This window comes from Triturus cristatus, chromosome 4_1 (assembly GCF_964204655.1).
Source record: "Triturus cristatus chromosome 4_1, aTriCri1.1, whole genome shotgun sequence".
Lineage (NCBI taxonomy): Eukaryota > Metazoa > Chordata > Amphibia > Caudata > Salamandridae > Triturus > Triturus cristatus.
Window position 1 is genome coordinate 1,204,449,358 of NC_140585.1, and position 26,803 is coordinate 1,204,476,160.

Here is a 26,803-nt window from a genome sequence, read left to right on the forward strand (position 1 = left end):
TCCTTTTGAAAGAACAGGTCGTGGAAATCCAAATCGACATTTTGTGTAGAATTTATCTTTACTCTTGTACTTTCGTCGACAGTATTTTCCACACCGATGACTTTGGAAACGTAAAACTTGCTCTTTTAATTTTTTTTCTTCTGTGTTTTTAGGTATAGCACATGTTGCATATCCTTCAATGAAAGATAAAACTGCATCATCAGAATCTGTTCCAAATTTTGGGGCATCCTTGATCCACAACAGCATATGAATATGAGGAGCACCTCTTGCTTGGTACTCTTTTCTCCAAAAGAAATCCACAACTTCTCCAAGAGGTGGATTTTTTTTATTGCAGATGAAGGACATCATAGCCTCAAATCTATGATTGAAATATCTGCAAACATTAACCGGATCCAATGAGCACAATTCTCCTGCTGACTTGTATTGGATGTTTTCAATATTTGAATTTGCCTCTCGAAGAAAATCCAGTAAATCATCCCAAGCGTACTCTGCACAGCTTAGGGTAAGGAACCATGTAGGAGTTCCTAAATTCCGTAACATACATTTCAATTCTCCATGGCGTCGGTACCAATATTCATTAGTCCCACGCTGACAAGCCATCAGATTAATTAATTGCCGATTCCAAATGATCATCTCGCTGTTGCACTTTGTTCAGAAAATCCTTTGCAGACACATTATGTAGATGTACTCCAGTTTTCAAAATGTGATTTACTGCATAGGATAGTGCTGATAAGTCACTTTCAAATAAAAGATGGAACAAATAAGGAATACTTTGACGAAATCTTGGATCTTCTGCATATAATCTTGTAGTCCGATACTCAGAAGCAGGAATCTGTACTGGACGTTCATCATATCGTCCACCTTTTCCTGTAGGAAACAGCTGGGGAAAACAACGAGCTTCCAAGCTCTCCTCCCATACACTCACGGGAGTTCCTTTTGCTTTTTTCATCTGAAAGAGATCAATAGTGTTTCCCATAACTTCTTTAGAATGAAGAGGATGTATGCTGAAATGTTCATAAATTTCTTCTTCTTTTGACTTATCCACTTTTTCAATTTGCCCAGTTGGTATTTCTGTATCTGCTAGTAAATCTTCTTCATCTTCATCCATATAAATTGATTCATAGTACTTATTATTTCTTTTCAAATATAAATTTGCTCTTTGTACATCCACCAGCTCCTGCCAAATTTTCTTATTCTTTGTAGGTACACCATTAACCAGAATAACTAATGGTTCAGTTTCCAAACTATCTGCATCAATTGTTTCAATATTTTTTTTCAAATCCAATGGCAAATAGACAACTCTTCCTTTTAAACCTCTTTGTAAATCTGAAGGAGATAATTTGCCTGTTTTGGGCTCCATACGAACTATAGTCTGAAACGGATGGACACATTGAATGAGTATAGACTCATACGTATTCAAATCACTAAGTTCTGCAGGAATATCAACCAATTCTAAATTATTATGTACAGCTCTAGCAGGCATTTTATTTTCTTCTAACTTGTTATAACAATATTTACAAATACGCTGATCTTCACCCAAATCAAAACAATTTTCCATAAATAAATATGTAGCAAAATCCTTCCACTCATAATTATTTTCTTTTTAACTTTTTTGATAGAGATCAACCTTCTTTGTTTGATTTTTGTAATGGCTTCTCCGGCAACAAATACAAGTAATATTTGGTCTTTCATTAGAGATGATAGTAAATTTTGTCATTTGATCTTCAAATGTTTTACTAACAGTGGGTTCTACATTCTCTCCCACATTTTCATCAACTGTGTCATTTCCTGCACTTTCTTGCTCTGGACCAAAGTAACAAAACTCAATATCCTCACAAACCTTCTTCACATCTGTTACAGATCCACGGAACAGAGCACTATTCAACTCATGTAACTTTAGTGCTGGACTTTTAAAGCAAAATACAGTCTTCTCACAAACTTTCTCATTTCAGTATGATGAACTGCCAGCATCCTAAAATGGCGAAAAACACTTTGACAAACTTTCCTAGAAAGACAAGCCAGAGAATGTCCTTGCAAACCAGTATTCTCTCTCACTCTGCATAGATCTAGTCTTTGAAGCACCTTAATCTTCTGTTTAACACTTTTTTTTTACTATATTCTCTTAGAAAGTCACGAAATTTATCAATAGATTCCTGTCGTACAGTACAAATACTACTATAATTCCAAGTGTACACTGGGGCTTTAGGACGTCTAACCATAACCTCATCTGCAAACACTTCTTCCTCATTTCTTGGAACCATTTTCTCCTTTTCCATTACACAACCATCCTTAACTTCATATGCTCGACCACTGGTGTCAACTGCATACAGGAAACTATTACTAATGGTTCAGTACTTGAACTATGCTTCCATTCTCCTAAGAACACTTTACAAAAGTTTTTTTTTTTCACTTCTCTTTTTCTTTTGCTTTTTGACTTCATTACATTCACTAATTTATCTAATGTACGGATCCTGTTCAAAATTAAAATGAATAGTTTCCTTTTTAACTCCAAAGCCTTGGCAACAATTGTTTCAATATGTTTATTTGGCTTTCTTCCTATATTTTTTCACATCCTTCAGCAAATTGAACATCACTCTTCTCTCAAACATTTTTCTACGAATGTTTTTAAAATCTATTTTTCTTTTTAAGTCATTCTTTCTTACTTCTGTTTGTACATTAGCATTTAGTATATTCTGTTGATTGTCTGGTTGTTTTCTACTTGAAACACTATTTCCAGTGGATATATTTCTTACATTTTTTCTTTGCTTGAAGATATTTTTAAAAAAATCCTTAGTCTGCTTACCAGAAGGCTTTTTCTTTTTTCCCCAACATGAGGTTCTTCAACTATTTTTTTTTGTCCAGTTGTCTTCAAATATAGATGTTGTTGCTGTTCTTTTCTCTTTCTTGATTTTATAGGCATCTTTAATTTATTTCAGTGGTGTTCAGCAATACCTGAAAGAAACTTAAATACATATTTACTACTGTGGTTGAGCAAGTGATAATTACTGTAACAGCCGGACACATTTTCCTTATAGTTTAGAGAGGCAGAAAAGAGTACATGTCCTAACAGCTACTTGAGACCATGAGCATGTGGAACCTGGGTGAGTGATTAGACTAGAGCAAAGGAAATGAGCCTTGGTGATGTTGAATGTGGTAGTGTAACACACTACTATCTGAAATACCACACAATGCTGAATACTTAGCACCGGAGTGCAGCAGAAGCAACTGCCTGTGTGCTAAAAGTGTGCTTCTGGAGACTGTGTATTGTCAGGTGCAAGAGAGATCTGCATGGACGCTTGCAGAACTGCATGAAGACTGCACAGATGTATGTAAGAGGACATGTGGGGTAAGGGTTAATTGCAGTTTTGAACATGTAGGATCTACCTCACCCATGGCAGGTGTGAAAGGAAAATCTACCCTGTTTTCAAATCTGTTGGCATTTGCCTCTCATTTGTGAGAGAGTGATTTCTGCTGAATGCAAACCATCACAGTTCAAGAATACAAGCTGCCCCTTTCCTTCGAATGCAAGTCTTACAGAACAAGAGCAACACTAATTAAATCTCTGACAACAAATTCCTCTGTGCACACAGACTCATGGTGTGATTCTAGGCAGCAAACGATTTTTCTTTGGTAATTTCAAAGCACATTTATTACTGTGGTTTTAGAAGTGATAATTACTGTCATAGCCTGACACATTTTCCTTATAGTTTAGAGAGGCAGAAAAGAGCACATGTCCTAACAGCTACTTGAGAGCATGAGCATGTGGAACCTGGGTGAGTGATTAGACTAGAGCAAAGGAAATGAGCCTTGGTGATGTTGAATGTGGTAGCGTAACACACTACTCTCTAAAATACCACACAGTGCAAACCATCACAGTTCCAGAAAACAAGCTGCCCCTTTCCTACGAATGCAAGTCTTAACCAGAACCAGACCAACACTTTTTAAATCTCTGACAACAAATCCCTGTGTGCACACAGACTCATGGTGTGATTCTAGGCAGAAAACGATTTTTCATATACAATTTCAAAGCACATTTACTGCTGTGGTTTTGCAAGTGATAATTACTGTAAGAGTCTAACACATTTTCCTTATAGTTTAGAGAGGCAGAAAAGAGCACATGTCCTAACAGCTACTTGAGAGCATGAGCATGTTGAACATGGGTGAGTGATTAGACTAGAGCAAAGGAAATCAGCATTGATGATGTTGAATGTAGTAGCGTTGCACACTACTATCTGAAATACCACACAGTGCTGAATACTTAGCATGGGAGTCCAGGAGAAGCATCTGCCTGTGTGCTAAGAACGTGCTTCTGGAGACTGTGTATTGTCAGGTGCAAGAGAGATCTGCATGGACACTTACAGAACTGCATGAAGACTGCACAGATGTATGTAAGAGTACATGTGGGGTAAGGGTTAATTGCAGTTTTCAACATGTAGGATCTACCTCACCCATGGCAGGTGTGAAAGGAAAATCTACCCTGTTGTTTTCAAATCTGTTGGCATTTGCCTTTCATTTGTGAGATATTGATTTGTGCTGAATGCTAGCCATCACACTTCAAGAAAACAAGCTGCCCCTTTCCTACGAGTACAAGTCTTACAGAACAAGAGCAACACGAATTAAATCTCTGACAACAAATTTCTCTGTGCACACAGACTCATGGTGTGATTCTAGACAGAAAACAATATTCCTGGGTGATACCAGTACACCTTTACTTATGGTGAAGACATACTCCATAATACCTGACAAGTTTAAGGCAGTTAAATATCTTCCAAAACATAAAATGTGAAACACAACTTTAAAACAAAAATCTCATTTCTTTTTTTTATATCATAATGCACCTCATGGTCGTATGGTCTAAGATCGAACCTGCTGCTGCTGTTCTGTTGGGCTTCTGTTGTTTCACCTGTTCTCTCTTACTCCATTTTGGTTGTTCCATGAATCTGTTCAAATGCGGGCGGTGGCCCTGACACTTATCGGCTTGCTTTACTCCACGCCTCGTAGTGGCGATGGATCCCGTGGCTCATCGCATTCATGATTGACGGATACTCCTCTGAGTACCAGACTCATTGCCTGTGGGCTATTGCATTTATGATGTATGCTATGTCTAAAGTAACAAATGCTAATAAACAGATTTCATAATAATAATAATGCACCTCATACATCCCCTCTCAAATTCATAACTCACCTTTAAAAGTAGTTAGTTGAGGAAGAAATGTGGCACTCACACAGCAGATTATCAGAGCCAGAATCTCTGAACTGTACACCTCTCAGCAGAACCAGTAAATGGCGATGTTTCCCTCTCTTTTTTCACACATATACATGTTAATTTCAAATCACAGTCCTTCCCACATTTTTTCAAATGGAAACACACATTTCTATTGGTTGCAAACTCCAACCCTTTCCAAATGATCCCTACCCCCCACATGACTTCTGCCTGCTACCATAGCAACAGATCATGGAACACTGGTGTGGGCAGAGAGGTCAGAAGTTCAGCACACAATGTTTCTAATCCAAAGAGCAAGAGTGCTTGACTTTTCAAACCTAACAGCAAATCCAAAGTAATGTTCTGTGGGAACACATTTTTCTGAACCAATACAAAACATGTTTTAAAAAATTTAAACATACAGCCTAGTTTTTGGTGTTGAATGGTCTGAAACAGCCAATGAGTTCTTTTTATTTAAAAAAAAGTATGTAAGCCTCCATTTTACAACTATCTTTCTTTTCATATTGCCATTCTACTGAAAGACACCTTCTGAGTGCATCCAGATCTCCTTGAAAGATGTTCACAGTGTGGATTGTAGGTCATAGCTATGCCTTCTGGAGTGAAAAGTATGCAGAAAAAAGAGGTATTTTCAAAGACCTTGCTTTGCCAAATGTAGACCATTAAATGGATTGGTCAGAGAGGGTTAAAGTGGCACCAATTAATGCCCTTGGTGAAATCTTTTCTACATCTCCCACAGCCTGACCTTATTAATGTGCACTGTGGTGGAAATGACCTAGGCACTTTAACTGGGGTAGATCTGGAAATGCTTGTTAAGGACACCTTTGTGCAATTGATGTCACTTTTTCCACAAACTACCTTTGTATATTCTAATATATGCCAAAGGCAAAAGTGGAACTGGTCCAACCAATATTGTCCACAGATTGACAAAGCAAGAAAGCACGTCAATAAGTCTGTTTCTGCTTTCCTCAGAGACTATGGTATGGGTTCTATATACCACAACAACTTGCGTTACAACATGCAAGGCATTTATAGAGGAGACGGTGTTCATTTCACAGATGAAGGCAACAGAGTCTTCCTCTTGAACTTTAGACTCTGCATCGGTACTTACTTGTAGGTACAAAACAACACTCAATTAACACAACGGCTCTTTTTAGAGCCAACCAACATCTAAACACTTATACTTGATTTTTTAATCTATTTTTTTTATGGGTTTTTTTCCCACCGTGCGCGCACCCCGCGATATTTTTTTACATTTTTTTTTTTTGGTGACCTAAGAGGTCTTTCATGGTCCCCCTGACAAGGCCTAGGGGGTCAGGGACTCTCTACCCTGCCCCCTTTTCACGTTCTCCTCTTGTTTTTTTAACTCTCTTCTACCTCTAAAACTCAAAATGGCGGCTGGGGGTGCAGGCACCGTGCGCGCACCCCGCAATTTATTTGAAAAAAAATAAATGTTTTTTTCACCCTTCGGGGTCCTTCAGGGACCCCCTGACAAAGGCTAGGGGGTCAGGAACTCTCTACCCTGCCCCCTTTTCACGTTCTCCACCTTTCTTTTTCCCTGTCACACACACAATGCACAAAATAGCGGCCGACACTTCCTGATTTCGACAGATTCGAATGTTGACTGTCACGAATCCACCAATCAGAATTACGCTTGCGCACGTTAGGGTGCGCACACCGTGCGCGTACGGTGCGTGGCTACAGATATGTATGTGCTTTTAACTGCAATTTTCTCAGGAACTACTGAACAGATTGACTCCATATATGCAAAAGGCACTTCCCTGACCTGAGGACTACCTCTCTGCCAAATTTCAAGTAATTCTGTTCAGCCATTCGGGCTGTACCTTCGACTAAAGGTCCTATGGGAAAATGCATGGGGAAAACGCGTTTTGGGAACCCCCTTTTTTCTCGGACCCCGCTTGACGAATCACCCCGAGACTTTCAGGGTCGGAGCTGAGCGGAGCGCCCCATTAGTTTTGAAAAATTCGCGAGGATCCGTCAACCAGCGCCAAAGTTATTCAAAATAGAATTTTGAGATCTCCTATGGAAACACGGTCCTAACTATAACTATCTACTGGCGACTGCCAGTAGATAATATACACACACGTACACACACACACACACACACACACACACACACACACACACGCACACACACACCCCTATACTCACTATGTTATAAAATCCCTTTCCACCCCAAAATCCTACCCCCACCACAAACCTTAAAATTTTCCTTTAATACCCAACAACCTATACCCACCCTAAACCCTATGATTTTTCTTTCCACCCAAAACCTCCACACCCACACTTAACCCTAAAAATACCCTTGCAATCCCAAAAACCCATATCAACCCTAAACCCTAAAATAACCCTTGCCACCTAAAAACCCATACCCACCCCAAACCCTAAAATTACCCTTGCCAACCAAAAACCATACCCACCCTAAACCCTAAAAATACCCTTGCCACCCAAAAACCCATACCTATCCAAAACCCTAAAATTACCCTTGCCACCCAAAAAACATACCCACCTTAAGCCCAAAAAATACCCTTGCCTTTACATTTACAACGAAATTCAAACACATTTTTACATAATAAACACTATTTTCTTGAACTCATTTTGTTAAAAAAAAAAAAACTCCACTCTGCAAAACATTTAAATACGGCCATCCACCATTATATCAATAGTAATACATCTGTCATATACAATCCATGAGTGCCATCTACTGGCCAGGGGTAGTTGTAAATGCATTAGTGTTTAAAAGACTCATGGTTCAGGTCGTTGTTGCGGAGTAGTGGTTCAGGTCCTTCAATTGGAAGAGATAGAGATTTCGAGTTTGGGCTCACTGAAGTCACAATTTAAAAATATATCTTTTAGCGAAGCTGGTTTTTGAGTTGTATGTTTGAAAATGCCACTTTTTTCTTGCTTTATCATAATGGGTCTCTGCCTGCCTGTGGAAGGAATCAACATCTGGTTTAGACTCATAAGGGCGGTTTATGCATTCACTCGAGACAGTCACACAAGGGGGGGGGGAAGGAGCTGAGGCAAGCCCTGAATAGCCTGATGGCCTATCACCAGGTTGATGGGTCTTCCTGAGCTAGAGTGGTGGGAGGAGTTGTCACTGACATCTGAATCGGGCGGTGCTTGTCCTCTCACAATGAATGGAGTGAGTCTGGAGCCAAGGCAGGGAAAGGAAGGAACTTGTGAATAACAAAGACTTTCTTTTGAAGTATCCCTACTTTAAAGGCTAAAAGGGGTATAGGTTTGGGACCTAAAACTCCTGACTTGGAGAACACTTCTGGATCAAGAGGAACCTAAGCCAAGAAGAGCTGTAAGGAGGAGTACTGCCACTTTACTGTGTGTTGCTTTGCTGGGTTGGCCTGCAGTTGTTGCTTCTGCCTTGGAAAGGAAAAGGACTGGACTTTGCTGTGTATCCTGCTTGAGAACTTTCTCCAACGGCTTGTGGGTGCTTGCCTCCTGTTAAGAAGTCTCAGGGCCATCTGCAGCCTTCCTGAACTCCACTACCGGGAGTTCTGACCTGCCTTGTGGTGTCAATTCCAGTTCTGGGCACTTAGAGGTTGCTTTGCTACTGAAAATCCATGCATCGCCCTTCCAGCACCTGTTTTTCCGATGCGGCACCGCCATGCAAGAGAGTTTTCCTTGCACCGCCGCCTTGCGGCCGAAGAAATCCATGCAGCACCTGCCAGCAGCTGAAGAAATCACCACAGCCCAAATTCAGAGCACTGTGTTTCCTCAGTCCGAGACTACCGCCCTGACTAACGCCGGCCCTGCTGTGCGGCTGAAGGAATCAATGAATCACCTGTCTGCGGCTATTGACACAACGTCTGTTTCACCACTGCATCAACCCCGCAGCATCTGGGTTTTCTACACATCACACCTGTGCGCCACTTCTGCACTGACACTGGGCCTTAGTAAGGAACCGAGACCGTGTATCTGGAGAAAAGATACATGACCAGCAGGAAACAGACACATCACCTCCCCTCTCAGTAAGGAACCAAAGCATCACCTCCCCTGCATAGCAGCAAGAAACAGACATTACCTTCGCAGCGAGTAAGGAACAACGCATCACCTTCCCTGCATGTAAGGAACCGATCAATAACCTTCCCTGAGTGTAAGGAACCAACGCATTGGGGTCTATTCTGGAGCCTCAACTCCCCTGTGCCTGTTTTCGTCTTGTGATTTTAACGCATCCCAGGTACTTTGTACAAAAAAAGAAACATCCATAGATTTATATGGACTGAACTGTTTTTACCTTTTAAAAGTGATATTTTGACATATTTATGTTGGATTTTGTTGTTTCAGTTCTCATTTGGTTTCGATAGATACTTTACTCTGCTAAACTGGTGTGGTGTCCATTTGTAGTGTTTTCACTGTTAGTGCGTGTGTTATGTACAAATACTTTATACATTGCCTTTGAGATAAGCCTGACTGCTTGTACCAAGCTACCAAGGGGCTGAGCACCCGGACTACGAAGAAGAGTCCCTACTTGGACAGGGTGCAAGCCACTGCCAGCTAGAGATCCCCATTTCTAACATGTCATGACACTACCTGCAAGTAACCCAAGTTTCTGCATCCCCCCACAATAGGTTTGTTTTGTTAGTGTTTATAGAGTAATGATGTTAATGCAAATAAGAACTGGTGGCGCACCAGAGACAGCTTGGTATGACTGACTCAGCATTTCATCCATTTATGTTTGTTAAATTAATGTCATTAAAAATGGTAGTAACAGCAAACTTTTTTTAAGAAATAACTGAGTGCATGACATGCACTAAGTGAGTGTCTGCCTGTATTACTTGGTGTGGAGAGCAACAAATACCTTCATATCCACTTTTTGTCCAAGGATGTGTTTTGGAAAATAAATTGTTAGTAGATAGCCTTTGATTTGAAGACAACTTTAAAACACGTCCACTTTTGTAAAGATTGACAATTTCCTTTTAGAGGAAGCTGGTGTCAAAAGTTAAGTAATAAATGGTAACCAGGACCACTGGAATTATGCGATTGCGTGGCCACAGTGCTTTTTGCATAATTACAGATTTGCCGCATTTGCCAAATAATCCATCATCTGCTGTGCAATCTTCAGATTTTAATAAAAACATTCCTAGCTCAAACGGTTCAAAAGTTACTAAAAATGCAGTGACACATTGCCGCAAAGTGGAAGGAATTTTGCAAAGCTGGACTGGTCACCTTTCTATTGCTTATTGCTATATTTGAGTATTAAACTGGTACGGAGGTGAAATCAATGCAAAGACGGTGTTACCAAGTTTAAAAAGTGACGAAATAATGAAGTAATACTGCTACAAAATGTGCTGCATTATCCAACAAAATGTGCCTTTTAGTGCTGCACAATTTACTCAACCCTGCCACATAATCTAGCCCTCTCCTGCTGCATAATTCTAGTGGCCCTGGTGGTAATGTAGAGCTCCATTTTCTCTCCTGAGTCCGCACATATTTAGCAGAAAGGAAGTTGGCAAGTGGCCTGTTTAATGTCACTATTCCCTACTGGGTTGTCCTCTTAAGCACTCTTGAGCTCTCCGATTATCTACTCAGCTTCACTGATAGTTACAGTTTCTGCTGAATGATCAGCTCGGAGGAGACCTTCGTATCCCTTGCTTTTATCAAGGTCAAACCTTGAGAGGTAAAGGTTGTCTGCTTCCTGAAAACAGGCTTGAGAAGGTTAATTGTTCCTAAATCCAACGCAAAATAGAAATTTGCTGCCTTAACCACAAAGAACCCAGTTAAAGCGAACATAGTAGTAATCAGTTCTATGTTTTATCATATTAGAGTCACTCAAAGGGCTACTTTTGCAATCATTTGTGGGGGTTCTATAGGGAGTACACTCAAACCGGTCTTCTGCAACCCCTGCATGCCCTTCAGCTTTAGAATAAGACATCATTTCTTCAGATATCTGCATTGTAATCACTCAAGTGGAGACACGACCATTATGCAAACACAGCAGACCAAAGTAAAGGAAATAAAAGCATGTGAGCAACTTCCAGCCAGTCCTTCCGCACCCAAAGCTCTAAACATGCTAAAACCTGTAGATAAAGATGTATAATGGGAAAAGTGTCTCTGCAAGCCCCAGAAATGTTAGCCGAAAAACTACTGCACTTCCCGAGAATCATCTTTGTAACATGTGACCATTAAACAACTATGTGAAATCTACCACCTGCTGCTTCAGTTTCAGTATATAAGGTATGCTTGGAGCGGATCTATGATGTTCAGCACGCCCATGTGTTAGCACTCACTGCAGCGACAACCTGAGTCTGCATGACTGAATGAGGCAGGCACTTGAGGGTACCTCTAGAGCTCCCGCTACCTCTGAGGGCAAGAGATGCAACTGCATGATTGTTAGCACCTTAGTACCTGGTAGCATGCTACACCCATTTGCGTGATGATCTTAGGCCAACCAGAAATAAGTGAAGCGTTCAAATCCTTCTATGTCACCTACCAGCAGCAGAAAGAACACAACGCATATACGAAGGAAGACGTACAAGATAGTCCTAACTGCTAGCAGCCGCATGCAACCTGTGACAACTTTCACCCATCCAGACTTTGGCGGCCAAATGCAGTGAAAACCTAGGTATTCAATGTTGTGTTTTATGTCTCACCAACAGACAGCTTTAGCTCTTGTACACAATGCGGAAACTTAAAGTGGTCTCTACATCAGCCCAGTGCTTATCGCTTGGCGTTCTGGTCAATCTTTTTTGCTTGCTTCTTCGTTGACTGCTTTCTGACCTAGACTAGTGTTTGCCCGTCACGGGGAGCATGGATGTTTTACAGTGTTTCTGATTGAATTAGATTCATCTTTCCCTTGCCTAAAATTGGTGAACTACATTTTAGGTCTAGCTTACTAGACAGTGCAAGTGGTCTGGTTATGGGCTTACCATGAACTTACAGTGGTTTCACAACATTCCCACTGCTTACCACTGGTTGGCTTTCTTGTCACTCATTTGCAAGCATAAGAGAAGGAAGGTAAGCCAGCTCAAGCTGATGCATAGGAAGCAAGCAATCGCCCTTGTGTGCTGCTCCCCACCAAACTCGCCCTCGACCTGCATAACTCTTTTCCATCATGTGCTTCTTCCCTTGCCCACATGCTGTCTCTCTTGAGTGTTTCTCCCCATCTCCCACTGCTGCTCCCCAACCCAGAGCTTTATTTTTATTTGACTGCTTTACCTGTTGCATCCTATCAACCGCGAGGTCTCATTTATAAAGGGTTTTGTTTGTGCCAGCTCCTCCACCTTAAGAAAACTAAATCAATTTCCATCTCGTATAGGTGAACAAAATAAACTTGGCACCCGAGTCAATTCATAGGCATTTGCCTGCTTCACAGCATCGTCAGAAGGCTTTGGCAAAGACACCAGGCCCCAAAGTCGAGACCTATTGGCTTAGCCATTGCTTGTTTTAACACTGGGATTGATGTTTACAAACTTCTCTCACTTTACAGTCAGAGAAAGAAAGGAAAGTGAATTACGTGACACACTTGCTGGGGTACAAAGTCTGAGAAAGGAAAGGCTAAGCATGTAATTTTTGTAACACACAGCAGAATGTAACAAGCATTTGTAATGCAATAGGTCTCGCAAATGCGAGATGTTGAGCTATTGACATTGTAAATGACAATGCCTTTTATTTGGGTTTTAAAAACCTGCATTAATAAAAGGCATTATTATTTACAATACCAATAGGTCAAACTTTTTAAAATGCGATTCCTATTGCAATGCGAATGCTTGTGGTTTACAAGCGCCCATGTTCTTACACTAGGAGGAGTGAGGCACAAGGGACTTAGCAAAGCCAGAAATGGCCCTTGTATTTTTCACCACATGGGATTGCGCCAGCCTAGACACAATGTGCAGAGGGTTGACGAAACTCCAAGGAGGCGGCATATTCTCCTAACCACAAGGACCGCACGAGTCCCTTAACTCTCCGTACCCCAACACACACACAGTTAGCATTAGCAGTTAGTGTCTTCAGTTTTTAAAAGAAGCATGGCTTAAATAGCTGCATTCATTAGCTAGTACTATATTATGCCTATCTTAGTTGTACAATTAGGGTTTCAATCTGTTCCAGCTCTTGGGGTCTAGACTCTGCAAGAATTCTGCGAATGAGGTCAATATGGGGTTAAGATGCTGCTGGGCGTTTTTACTCAGTCCACTCGCAAGCAAACTCGTCTAATGTGGTATGGCGAGGTCTAGCGGTTGCATTTATAATCTAGATCTCTGCGGGATAAAATAAGAGTTGTCCTCACAGGAGTAAAGAAATCCAGTGTACCAGAAGCGAAGATACCAATGATGTCTTGGGTATCTTTTAGGGTCAGATAAATACTAATACAGACAGAGGGAGCATAGCGGTTGAGATTAAGTTGATAAAGGTGGCAAATTCTGGGAATTTGTGTCTCTTCTCGATACATTTAAAAGCAATACTGTATGTTCATTCCTTAATGTGTTTTCAGATTCTTGGGTGCCATGAAGAATTCGCAGGTAACGTGTTTTTCCCATCAGGACGGCAGGTGCAATCTTATTCGTAGGGCGGGCATTTTCTGAGTTGCACAAAGTACAATATTTAGAGAGCTTCGATGAAGACAGTCAATTTCAGTATCTTAATTGCATCCTAATTGTGTACATAGCAGCTAGTGTGTGGCTGCATTTGGTGTCTGAGCTTCCATCAGAAACTCCCTACTCATGCAGCAGCACCGATCACAAGTTTGACTGCATGGCGGCACAGTAGCAGATGCCGCAGCAAATGGACAGATCTGTGTATTCAAGTCTGGCATAATTAACCTTGAGTATTCTCTTGATTGTCCGCAAGGCATACTGGCATTGGATCGAGCTTAGAATGCCAATAAAGTCAATTATGAGATCCGCGAAGCAAGTAGGAATGAACCAAAGTGGCCATCGTGCCCCCACCCACCCCAATCAAATCTTAAAATGCAAGCAGTGTAAAATCAAGCAATAAGAATAATGTAAGGGGTCAGGGTGTTAGATTATCAGTCTGCCCAGTGCCTATCAAAGAGGATTTATTTTTAGTTTTGGAAATTTGGGGGAAATAAGTGCAAGGGTTTACTCCCGTATACTTGACATATCAATTACATTTTAAAAACAAACATACTAACTACACTACGTGTCGGACCGGATCTATATTGCTCCATACTAATTAAAAGAGATGCATTTGGAGGAAAATGGTAGCAGTAGCTGGAGTACTTCGCCTTTCTGATTGTACCTTACTTTAGCGCGTATTCTTTTTAAGCGCATGTTGAAAGGTTACCTCTAGGAACAAATGTGATTAAAAACTATTTTAAACGTTATCACCATTGCAAATACGATGCAGATCGCGTTTCACATTGTAACTCTGTACTTGTGGTTTTGGATTTTATTTTGTCTATTATATTTTTTTTTGCACGCGTTTCGATGCTAGATTTCTTTTTCAGGCATATATGCGCTATATTCATATATGTTAAATACATTCTAATAGTAATTCAAAATACGCTATTAGGGAAAAAAAAGAATGCAGAATCGATTTTTACTATGTTGCTGTTAGACTATCAAAACATAGGCACTAGATGGCAATCAAACCCCACACTAACAGACAGCATGAACTAAAAATTAACAAGCACGCGGTGGGAGCATGTGAAAGCTACCATCGCTAGAGAGGAGACGCCATGCGCGTGCACATCGCCTGTCCGTGCGCGCACATGGTTTGTCTCCCTTCGCTAGCATAACCGGCATTAATAGTCTTGCCAAGGCGAAGCAGCGCATGCGCTGCATTCGCTAGGCGAGACCTAAAAACCTGTAAATGTACTGTACACGTTCAGCATTTTTTTATTCAATAATGGAGGCAAAGATTTCAATACGATCGGAATAAATCAAGACACTTTACTTGGTGATGCACAAATGATAAAAATTCACTGAAACCTAATTTCCACACATTATCTGGTATCATCTAGTTTCAAATAGTTTTATCAGAAAACTTTATGTCTCTGCAAATTTAGTGACTTCCAATGGATAATGACAGTGTGCTACCACACAATGTTTTAGTTAGATAAAAAAAAATTTTTTAAATCAATCATCCATTTAATCTGGGTAGATCTCACAAGTTTTCTTTCCAAAAAGTTTGGGAAGCACTGTACTTACACACCTGAAATGGGAAGCATCCCAACACAAGAAACCCCGAATACTAAGGGGAGTAGGCAGTCTCAACGAAAATGGGCCAGATTAGGTTTTAGCAACTGGGAGATGTCAAGGAGGAAGAAGGACCCATTCCACTAGATGTGTTTAGGGAAGAATATCAGCTGGCTGCTACCAAAACATATAAATACCTACAGCTATGGCACATCCCAAAACTAGCAGACTTCACCCTATTAGAAGATAGGACACAATCACCTCCCTAAGAAAGCAATATCCCTCATATATAAATGGATAATTCACCAGACCAGCTAGATAAACTGAACTTACACGGGCAAAGGGATGTAGGGACAGTAGAGGAAAGGGAACGAGAAGAGGTGATCCACTCACCAAGAGAGGTGTCGATAAGGGCGGGATATAGGCTGGTGCAGCTAAAAATACTCCATAGATCACATCTCACCAGGGAACACTTGGCTCAAAAAAGGGAAGCGGCAATAGAGGCCACTCAAGGGGGTGTGACAGAGAGGTAGCTTCATAGACACGTTATGGGAGCGCCCATACCTTGCGCCCTTTTGATAAGGTATCAGAGACTGCCTCACTAGTCTCACAGAATTCGATGGAGTCTCTAACATCAATTTGTTTCTATTAGATATCTGGTAGGATGTAACGCTGCAGAGACATCAGAAGATATTCTATAAGCCGAGTATCTGTTGCAAGAAGGAAGATAGCCAGACAGGAGAGGACGCAAGGATCTTTAACAACTTCAAAAACTTTAGAACGTGTCAAGAACCTTAAACATAATTCTGATTGATCGCCACTCAAAACTAGAAATGGCCCAGCTAGTGACTGAACAAGGCTAAAATGAATTAAGAGTTCAAAAGAAATAGGTGATTAAAGCAAATAAGTTTAGACAAACTTAAAAATGCAAATAACTCAAACAAAACTATATAGCACTATGAAATATTCAGTTGATCCAGTTCCTCAAAAAAGGAGGAACAATTTGTAGTGGTGAGCAGCATTAAGAAATTCATTAATATTTCTAACTTAAAAATCACAAGTTTGAGTGACTCAATTCTTAACATAACCCGGGATTAGCTACATAAAGCGGAAAATAACCCCATCTTAATACTTGGTGCCAACACTTTATTTGCATGTCATCAAATATTAAATCTAGAAAAAAGGATCTTAAATATGAACCCCTTCAATTGAGACAAATTACAAACAAACCTTTCCACTCATGGTGGGATTCACAAAGACATAAAACAATTAGTTAACCACAAATAATAAAACGCCCTCTTTAGATCCAGTAAAATTATTAAAATATAGACCAATCGCAATGTACTACTTTTCACGGAACAAGCAAGAACCCTTTCTATTATCGGCACAACAGAGAGCATCCCTTTTAAAAATCCAGCGTAAAAGATCTACCTATCGCTAAATGTTTGACATCCTTGGCCACGACATTCTGCTTAACAGACTGCGATGATGGGGTTACAGAACAAACCAATAAGTTGTGGCTTAGTTTTAGCACCAAAGATATCCTAAAGTAAGATTAGAAGAATAAAATAATACAGAAAAACAATAGCTCAACAACCAACGCCGCCCAGTGATTCCTAGAGTGTGTGATCGGGTAGAAAGCGTTAGGGTCTGTCAGGGTTCCTAGAGTGAGTGATCGGGTAGAAAGCGTTAGGGTCTGGCAGGGGCCGCTCACGACCAAAGCCACCGCAAAAAATTAACACACTGCTCACATAAACTGGGATTAGGGACCGAACATAGCTGGAGAGCGCCATTAAAGGACCACCACAGTAAAGGACGGAATGAATACCAGATCACCAAAAACAGAAACTGCTCACCAGAAGGGAACATGAACATCTCTATATTTCCCAAAAAATGTTTTATTGTTTACTTACATTTAAATCTATAAACCCTCATATGTGCCTACACATTGCTCCTGTTAAATCAAGTTAAAGTACTAGATTAACCGGACAGTGATGGAAATAGAAGATGTTTACTCTGGGACCCCATGAGCTGGGTGCGACGAAAGAGGGCAGAAGCAATTACAAATTCAAAACTAGGAAAATAAGATAGTCAAACTGTTCTGGTTTGCTTAATCGAACACAGACTGCATTTTAAGATATCTAATTGAGCTATCCAGAGCTGTAAGTGCTTTAAAAAAGGTATGTCTCTAGAGGGGCTATGGCTTAACAATGTAGTTAACAATCATTTATAACAACTGTGGCATGTTACTAAGGGCATGTTCTATATGTGACCTAGAATCACTCGGGTCACTTCCAGTTAGTCCGCCTCTTACTTGTTGTCTTCCAGCGCATGCTCCCCAGGTGGTCCTTCTCATCCTCCTCATTATTCTGCTCTTGGTCTGACTCTTCATGGTTCTAATCCTTCTGGTCTTTTCCTCTTCTTACTCTTCCTAATTAAGGTCACTGGAATTATGAGATTCTGCCGCCGCAGCTTTTTTGGCATCTGTCTGGCTTTGCAGTATTTGCAACTTAATTCATCATCTGCTACATAACCTGCAGATTTTAACAAAAAAATTGTTATTTGTAGCTCTAACGGTTCAAAAGTTACTAAAAACATGGCAGCATGTTCAAGCACAGTGGAGGGCCCTTTCCAAGGTTAACTAGTCATCTTTCAGTTGCCTATTACTGTATTTGTTTTTAAACTGGTTTTAATGAGGTGAAATATTTCCACAGAAATTATCAGGTATACAAAATAATGAAGTAATACTATAAAAAATGTGTTGCATTATGCTACATATTTTACATTGTCTGGCCGCAAACTTTGGTGCTCCCCTGCCGCATTAATCCAGTGGCCCTGCTCCTAATCCTCTACTTGGCTTCTTTATGATGCTCTTGCTAGTCCTGATCCTTTCATGGTCCTTCTGCCTCTGGCCCGCTTTTCTTTAAACTTCCAGTCCTTGGCCTTTTTGTCTCCTTTGCTTTAGTCGTCCTGATCTTGATCCTGCTTGGCCTCCTGGTCGGCTTGATACTAAACCCCATCCCTGTGGCCCAGGTCCTGGTCATCGTCCTTCTCAAGGGTCATGGGCTCATTCACAGATATTTCACAGAGCCTGGTCCTTCTACTTTAGCACCTTCTGTTCCTCGTACATCGAACTCTCCTCGTGCTACTATTTCGGCTAGTCTCAAATTCTAATCCTCGTTCACTTGTCCCTGTACTTCATTATCCTGGTCCTTATTTCCTTATCCTGATGACCCTTTCGGTCTTCTTAGTTTGGGTACTGTTGTCCCTCATCCTCATGTACCTTGCCTTCCTTGTAGTCCGGCTGGCCTTCTCCACCTGGTCTATCTCAGCCTTCAGGTTCTGAACCGGTCTTCCTTTATCTAGGAACTAAGCGAGTGACTCAAACCACAAAATAGCCAATGACAAACTGAAAACTAATGCAGCCAATTTCAAAACGAACCCAGGAAAGAAAGTATCTTTAACAACTTCAAAAACTTTAGACTACTTCAAGAACATTCTACACAAATCCAATTGATAAACACACAAAACTAGACCTACTACAAGTCGTGCCTGAACATAATAACGTAACCAAGCACTTGAAAATGCTTATCAGAACACAACTAGAAAAGACATCATGAAGATAAAATAAGTACATTCCAGTACAGCTAAAGTCATTGAAAGCTAGTCTGGGAAATGAACAGCACAAATTGGGATAAATATAATCTGAATGTGAAGTACCAAAAGGTTAAAATTAATTAGGACTTCAAAACAAATCTGTAATTAAACCAAAAATAGATAGGCAAAATTAACAAGGCACAAAGCTCAAACAAAACTATTTAGAACTTTGAAATATTCCGTTCATCTAGTTACCAGAAAAGGAGGATTTGTTAGTAGTGTTGAGCAGAGCAAAGAAATCCATTTATATTTCGAACATAAAACTAACCAGTTCTAGGGAATCAGTTCTGAGTAACACAACCAGTGCTTAATACCATAACTATGAAGATAGGTTTATCTTAAGACATGGTGACAGAGACTTCTTTCGAGAAGTCATAATATATTATATCCACAAAATGATTTTAAGTATGAACCACACCAATTGAAACAACTTGTAAGAGAAGCTTGATGGTGTGGCCTGGCCACAAAACATGTCGACAAGGTCTAGCGAGCTCACAAGCCGGCATGGACTCTATAGGCTCTACTTTTCTTCTTGGGCACGGGTAGCTGCTGTAAGGAGTTCAAGCATTCGCAGAAGGGAGGATGTACCAGTTTTGGTGAACACCACGCCTCCAGGAGTACACCAGTAACTACAGCTTAACCTAGCCGCACTCCCAAAATGGCAGCTCGGCAAGAACTAGAAGCAGGCAGCAGCAGAACAACCACCGCAAACATCAGCGCCTGATCTTGGGAAAGCCGAGCGAGCCAAGCAGAGCTCGGAACCCCACGCAACCTGGGTTACCCTCTCAAGAAGAGTCAACAGCCCTAGAATAGGAATGTCAGGGAGTGAACCATTCACCCCAAAGACTCCTCTTTGCCTTTTTAGGTCTCGCTGAGTCAGCGCGCATGCGCTGCTCGGAGAGACTTTAGTAGGTGAGTTTTCAAAGTGCAGCTGGCAGGCGACAAGCTTGTGTTCACGCGAACGCGCGAACCGCCAGCCTTCAGCGCCATCTGTCTTTCCTCTTGCTTGCGCCCTGCCTCCGCCCCCTCCCCCGCCTTCGCGCTTACAAGCGTTCGGGATTCTCTCAGTGGGTGCATCTCCATCAGGCAATATCACGCCGACCTTAAATGTATCTTCCATCGCTGCCTCAACGTGCTTTCTCTTTCCACAAACTCGATGTTTGTGTTCCTTTATTTTGAGATGCTTTTAGTATTACTGTTTTGTGACTTAAGGAACATTAAGGAAATGTTACCGTGAAACTGGACAACGTTCACAGTGTTTATTTCTGATCGCAGCGGCTGCTTCATGTCCGTTGAACCATTCAGGGAGTCCTTTCATTGGCGCTTTCATGAGGACATGATGAGGAAGCTGGAATCTTTTGGCACATTCTCTTTAAAAGCACAGCATGTTGGCAACTGCTTAGTCGATTAGACCTATGTTGCGCTTTAGATCTCAAAGCGCTACGGTGGGTGCAGCAGTTATAACTCATGAAATATGGGGTGCAACTCACAAGGAGGGGGCAGGTTTGAGTGCACATTGGTTGCAATCGAACTCTTAAGATGATGGGCTGTGTGTATCCATTATCAGCACTCAGTCTTCGCTAAGTGATCTTGTTTTGTTTTTGTTGTTGGGTCAATGCTTTGCTGCGCCCGTTTGATTTACAACGTGCTTTCTCTTTCTCCAAACTCGATGTTTGTGCTCCTTTATTTTGAGATGCTTTTAATATTACTGTCACACACACAACCACACACACAACCACAACCACACACATCACCCAACCACAAACACACACAACCACACACACAACCACACACCACACAAACACACTCAACCACACACACACACACACAACCAACCACACACACCCACACACACAACCCCACACACAAAACCACAACCACACACACAAGGGAGGAGACAACTGCAGCAGGACCTTCGGCTTGATCAGGACAGGAGAACCACCGGAAAAGGAACCCCTCGGCACGACCTGGGCAGCAAGAAGTTGTTACTGGAGACATTGTGATCCTATGAACAATAGTGTCATCAATGATCTAATCCAAACTGTAAACTGTGACAAATAACATCCCTATATATTGCAGTACCACAAAAACAGCAACAAGCATTGGCAAAGCCAATAGGTCTCGCCTTGGGGACTTTATAAGTGTTTTGCCATGCAACAGTTGTTGTTGCACCAAGAATATTGTGCTGCATCACTAAATACTTATAAGGTCCCAAAAGCGAGACCTATTGGCTATGCCAATGCTTGTTGGACTGGTCACTTTGCTGACCCCCCCCCCCCCCCTTCTGGACTACATCACCCCTTTATAGTTTGATCTTGTGCAGCAAGTGCACTCAGTTTGTTATTCAGTTACAGATACGATTGTTTTCTTTTTGGGTGCCGAAAGCGGAGACCCCTGCTGCCACAGTGTGTGTGGGAAATGGCTTGTGGAAGGGTGGCGTTTCTAAGTATAAATCCTGAGTTACTTACTTGGATACAAACTCCCTCTTCAGGCTCCAGTCCTTTTCACTGTGCTGAAGAATAGGGTTAAACTCTTGAGTTTCTAACTTGGAATGTCCGGGAAATATCTACTACAAGTGAGGGATACAAGGTATACTGATTTCTTGGACACAGAGTGATACACTTAGCAATGCTTCAGGAGACCCAAGTGACACAGAGGGTAAAGCTTTATAACAGGCGGTGACACAGAGTTCCAACCACTGAGTACTCATCATATGCTAGAGGGACACTTATCTGGATCAGTCCCAAGGTCCTGTTCAAAATCTGGAATCAGGTTATAGATGATAATGGCAGGTACGTTTCTTTGGAGGGCAGACGAGGGTAGATCGCTGCTGTTAGGCAGTATTTATGCACCAAACATAGGTCAAACATACTTCTACTCCTCCCAGTTTCCTCTGATATCAAATCGGCCTGATTAGCCAGCAATTACAGGCAGACACTTCAAAGGGGTATTGGACGTGCACTTAGATTGATCTCACCCACCACTCCCAAACACTTCAGTGTATACCACAGCAAAAGCCAACAGAGAATGGTAACAACTTTGGTCCCTCTATGACAGGGGTACTCATAGTACGGGCCGCCAGCGGCCCGGCAAGCCTTTCTTGGCGGCCCGCGGACCTTTCAGACATCGTACCGGTGTTTTTTGTTTTTTTAACAGTGTCTGCAAACACAGACTCTGCTCTGTGGGGGCCTGGGGATTCAAGCGATAGTCCGAGTGGAGCTGCTGGGCCGCTAAGAGGTGAACTACAACAAAGCCTCGTTATCATGCAAATGGTCTCTTAAAGACCTGTGAAGTACTCGGGTGGGGCTGTGTGTGTGCCCTGGAAGGGAAGCTGCCTCAGCTGCCACACAAGCGGAGGGGGGGAGGGGAGGGGGACGGGGTGACAAAGAATGACAAGAGAACAGCAGGGTGTGAGAGTCGGGTAAGGGGACAGAGGATGACAGAGGGCAGTAGGGAGAGACAGATAGACTAACAGAGACAGGGACAGACAGAGACAGATAGGCAGAGACAGGGACAGACAGATAGAGGCAGAGACAGACAGAGAGGCAAAGAGACAGCCGGAGAGGGAGACGGAGAGGGAGGGCGACAGAGAGAGAGGGAGGGCGACAGAGAGAGAGGGAGGGCGACAGAGAGAGAGAGAGAGAGACGGGGAGAGAGAGGGAGAGAGATGGATAGAAGGAGAGAGAGATGGATAGAAGGAGAGAGGGAGGGAGACGGAGGAGGGAGGGAGGGAGATGGAGGAGGGAGGGAGACGGAGAGAGAGGGAGGGAGACGGAGGAGGGAGGGAGGGAGACGGAGGAGGGAGGGAGGGAGACGGAGGAGGGAGGGAGACGGAGGAGGGAGGGAGACGGAGGAGGGAGGGAGGGAGACGGAGGAGGGAGGGAGGGAGACGGAGGAGGGAGGGAGGGAGACGGAGGAGGGAGGGAGGGAGACGGAGGAGGGAGGGAGGGAGACGGAGGAGGGAGGGAGAGAGACGGAGGAGGGAGGGAGAGAGACGGAGGAGGGAGGGAGATAGAGAGCGGGAGAGAGAGAGATATGTGTATGCCGGGTCCGGTGGCTCAGTGGACGAAGGCGTCCGCTGCAGGGACCTGTGTTCCACCTCATGGTCACAGTTTTTTTTTGTTGCTCTAGCCCCGCCCCCGCCCCCAATGAACCCGCCCCCAAGGTGCGGCCCTCGGCCACAAACCACACTGTAAATTTGGCCCCCATGAGAAAGTTTGTGAGTACCCCTGCTCCATGACATATGGCGTCATAAACATCCGGCCTTCCAAGAAAACTCTTATCATTCAGCAGTTCATGACGTCCATGTCTGCTTGGATCACTTCATTAGATAGTCTTACTTCTTATCAGAAGGTAGCACAGCTGAGTATTTATGTCAAACAATATCAGAACATAACCCATTTATGTTGAAAATGTAAGGCACAACACCCACAGCAATACAGAAGCTTCAACACAACACGAGGCACTGGAAGACCCAACATTCTGTGCATCAGTCAGGGAGTTCACAGGACATTACTTCAAAGAAAATACAGGCTCAACCCACTCAATAGTTTACAAAATGGGAGACTTTTAAAGTCACTCTTCAGGAAGATTTTGTACAAACAACTGTAGGGGTCAGAAAGCAAATTACCCAACAGGAAAATGCCCTTGAAAGACTCTTGCACGACCTTGAGAACAGGATAGTAACAGGTGAAACACACCTTACTGACCTGAACAAGACCAGAGAAGAGACTTCCATAGTCAAGCAGCAAAGCTGCTTGGACTATACAGTATAATTAGCCCATCAACAGACAAATTGTGATAAATCTGGCAGAATTCTAGCTTTGCTAGCTAATCCAGAGAAAAAGTGGTCCACATTGACAAAGATTATGGACCTCGAAGGATTTAAACCAGCATTCTCAAGAAATTGATTAAAAAAGCCTTTCTAAACTATTACAAATGGCTAAATACCAATAGGGCTGACTGTACCGATTCTAGTGTAGATGACTATCTTGGAGGCATCTCATTGCCTAAATTGGCGTGCCAGAGCAGCACAGAACTGGGACAACTAATTTCTATGTAGGAGGTGAAAGACAATACCTTTACTGGCAAAGGGGAAGGTCTCTTGGGCAGACGATCTACCCACTCGAGTTTTACAGATCCTTTGTGGAACAATTGGCACGTAAGCTAGTCACTCTTTATAATGAGGCATTCAAACATGCAATCATCCCCACCACAACTGGGGAGGCACTGGTAGTGGCATCCTTGAAGCCGGGTAAACCTTCAGATGAGCTGTCAGCATACCGAGCCCTTTCAATATTGAATGTGGACTACAAGATACTTGAGAAAATTCTTGCCAACAGACTCCACCCACACGTCACACTTAATCCACGCCGACCAGAAATGTTTAGTACTGGGTTGGAATACAATGCAATACATAAGGTGGCTGTTAAGGATAGCTGAGTTGACCTTTATGGCATGGCCTGACATGGCTGTGTTATCAATCGACATACAGACTACTTTTGACTCCCTTATTTGGTGATTCATTCACAAAGTACTGGACTGATTCAGACTGGAAGAAACCTTCTATAAATGGATTAAGATCATGTCCAAACTTGGATTAATATAAGTTAAGCCAGGGAACTAGACAAGGATGTCCTATCTCCCGCTCCTATTTGCTCTCACAGGTGAGCCTTTTGCGGCGCGACTTTGCTCGATAGGCAGAGAACGGGTGATCATCAATAGCATGGCATACCACACAGTTTACCTTTATGCCAACAACCTCTTGTTATGTTTGCAGGAAACAGGAGACCAACATCAGGGAGGTTATTAGGTAATTTGAAGCCTATGGCGGTGTATCAGGCCTGAAGGTGAACTGGGATAAAAGTAATATTTTCCCGTTAAGATTTAGAGCTCCATCAGCATGGGACAACTCCGTACCTATTCTCCCTAAATGGAAAACCTTCACTTTTAAAATTTTTGTAGTTCAGTTCTATCACGCTGAAGCAGAGATCATAGAGGTCAATATCAGAAAGGTGGCGAGATCCATCCGCTCCAAAGTCAGCTTTTGCCATTTTCACCCTTTTACAGAAGCAGGCCGAAGAGAGCTGACTAAAATGGTGATTTCACCCGAGTTAATCTACTATCAGACAAACTTACCTTGCATACTACTTCTGAAACATTTTAAAGAAATGGGTGGTCTCTTATTAGGTTTGATCTTGAACAGATGCTAACCTAGAGTCCTAACCACTTTAAGGTAACTGACAGATCGGGGAGGCCAAGGAGTACCTGATTTTGAGCTATACTACTTAGTAGTGCAAACACAATGGCTCTCTCAATGGTTGGCTCATTTATATCTTTGCTTGGGACTGCTTCAAAATCTGTAAAAATAGAACAGCTAGCTCAATTGGTCCTATGTTAGTCGAGGCCATGTAATAACACTCCCGACTCCTATAAGTAGCACAATATTGTTACAGGAGGATCCTGCAGCACAAGACGAGCGCTCTGTTATATGCACATAATACCACACTCACTGGTGCTTGCTGAGTTATCTACAAAGACTAGTGCAGTTCTAGCTCAAATGCATCAATCCGGACTTGCCACACTTGGAGACCTGTTTAAGAATGGAGCACTGATCCCTTCGGATGAACTACTAAGGGATCAGACCTTCTGCCTGCTGAGCTCCTGACCCACAGTCTTGCCGCTGATTTATACTCTCTGGCACATCATGGATGCAGAACCTCGCCCACACAGCTACCACACAAACTCTTTACAAAGAGGAATGGACCATAAGCTCACTACATGGTTACACAAATCCTTACTGCCCTTATTCATTTCCCTTACCAAAGCCGAAACTACGGTGTGAGAAGGACTTGGGTCACTCGCCAAGTGACAAGAACTTGGATAAGTTCCTTCAACATCTTAAGAATGTATCTCATAGATTTCAACAGATACAACATTACCAACCACATACATGTTCCTTCACATAATTAACAAGCTGTGGCTTAATTAAACGGCTTGCTGTCTCCACAGTCATGTCGATAACGTTGGTTTTTATCACATGATGAGGGGTTGTCCCATTGTAACTCAGTTTTAGCACGTGATTCGGAATGTTCTCAAGACCGTAACAGGAAAGGAGTCGCACGCTATTCTGATAACCTGGTGGTCATGTTTGCACTTTATACACAAAACACAGAACTTCCTACGCTTATCTTTCAAAAAGGCAAAATGTCCGTAAATATTAACAACAACCACAGACCACGGTGTACAAAACAATGTTATTTCATTTATTTGTTCATTTTGTTCATTTTTTCGTTATTATTTTGGGCAACATATACATATAATGTCACAATATTGAAACAAAGTTGTGACTAACCTTAACAATATACGGACAATTCATCTAAAAAACATATATACAACATAGATTCAAGGACATTCAAAAGCATTAAAGACAATAGACCTGAAAAACACAAAAAGAATTTTTAAACAACAATCTAATAACGGTTAAAACCATGGGTTGTGCAATATAAACATGAGACCAGCGCCAACGCGCGTTTCGGAGCACATGGGTTGCTTTAGAGGGCTCCTTCTTCAGGGCGTGCTTAGGTGGTCTTTCAAACAACCAAGGCTTCTGGGCCTAGTTAGGTGTCCAACCTCACAAGGTATAGTCACACAATCAATATTAACAGCCGTTGGTTTGTCCTACATCGACTCTCTTTTAGAAAGAGGATACCAGGAAGACAGCAACTTCGTTCTTTGATTTAAATTAATACATGGAAATCTGCCGAGATATAATGAGGTGACATGGCAGTGT

At 42.2% G+C, this 26,803-nt stretch overlaps 1 long non-coding RNA gene across 1 annotated transcript in view; it reads right to left on the minus strand.

The window, feature by feature from the left end:
* The window catches only part of LOC146856399 (uncharacterized), a 114,667-nt gene that overhangs the window by 76,242 nt on the left and 11,622 nt on the right, over positions 1-26,803 (minus strand). Inside the window, exon 2 of the long non-coding RNA XR_014980942.1 lies at positions 17,669-17,888. This is a non-coding gene — a long non-coding RNA (uncharacterized LOC146856399). The remainder of the gene's footprint in view (positions 1-17,668; positions 17,889-26,803) is intronic.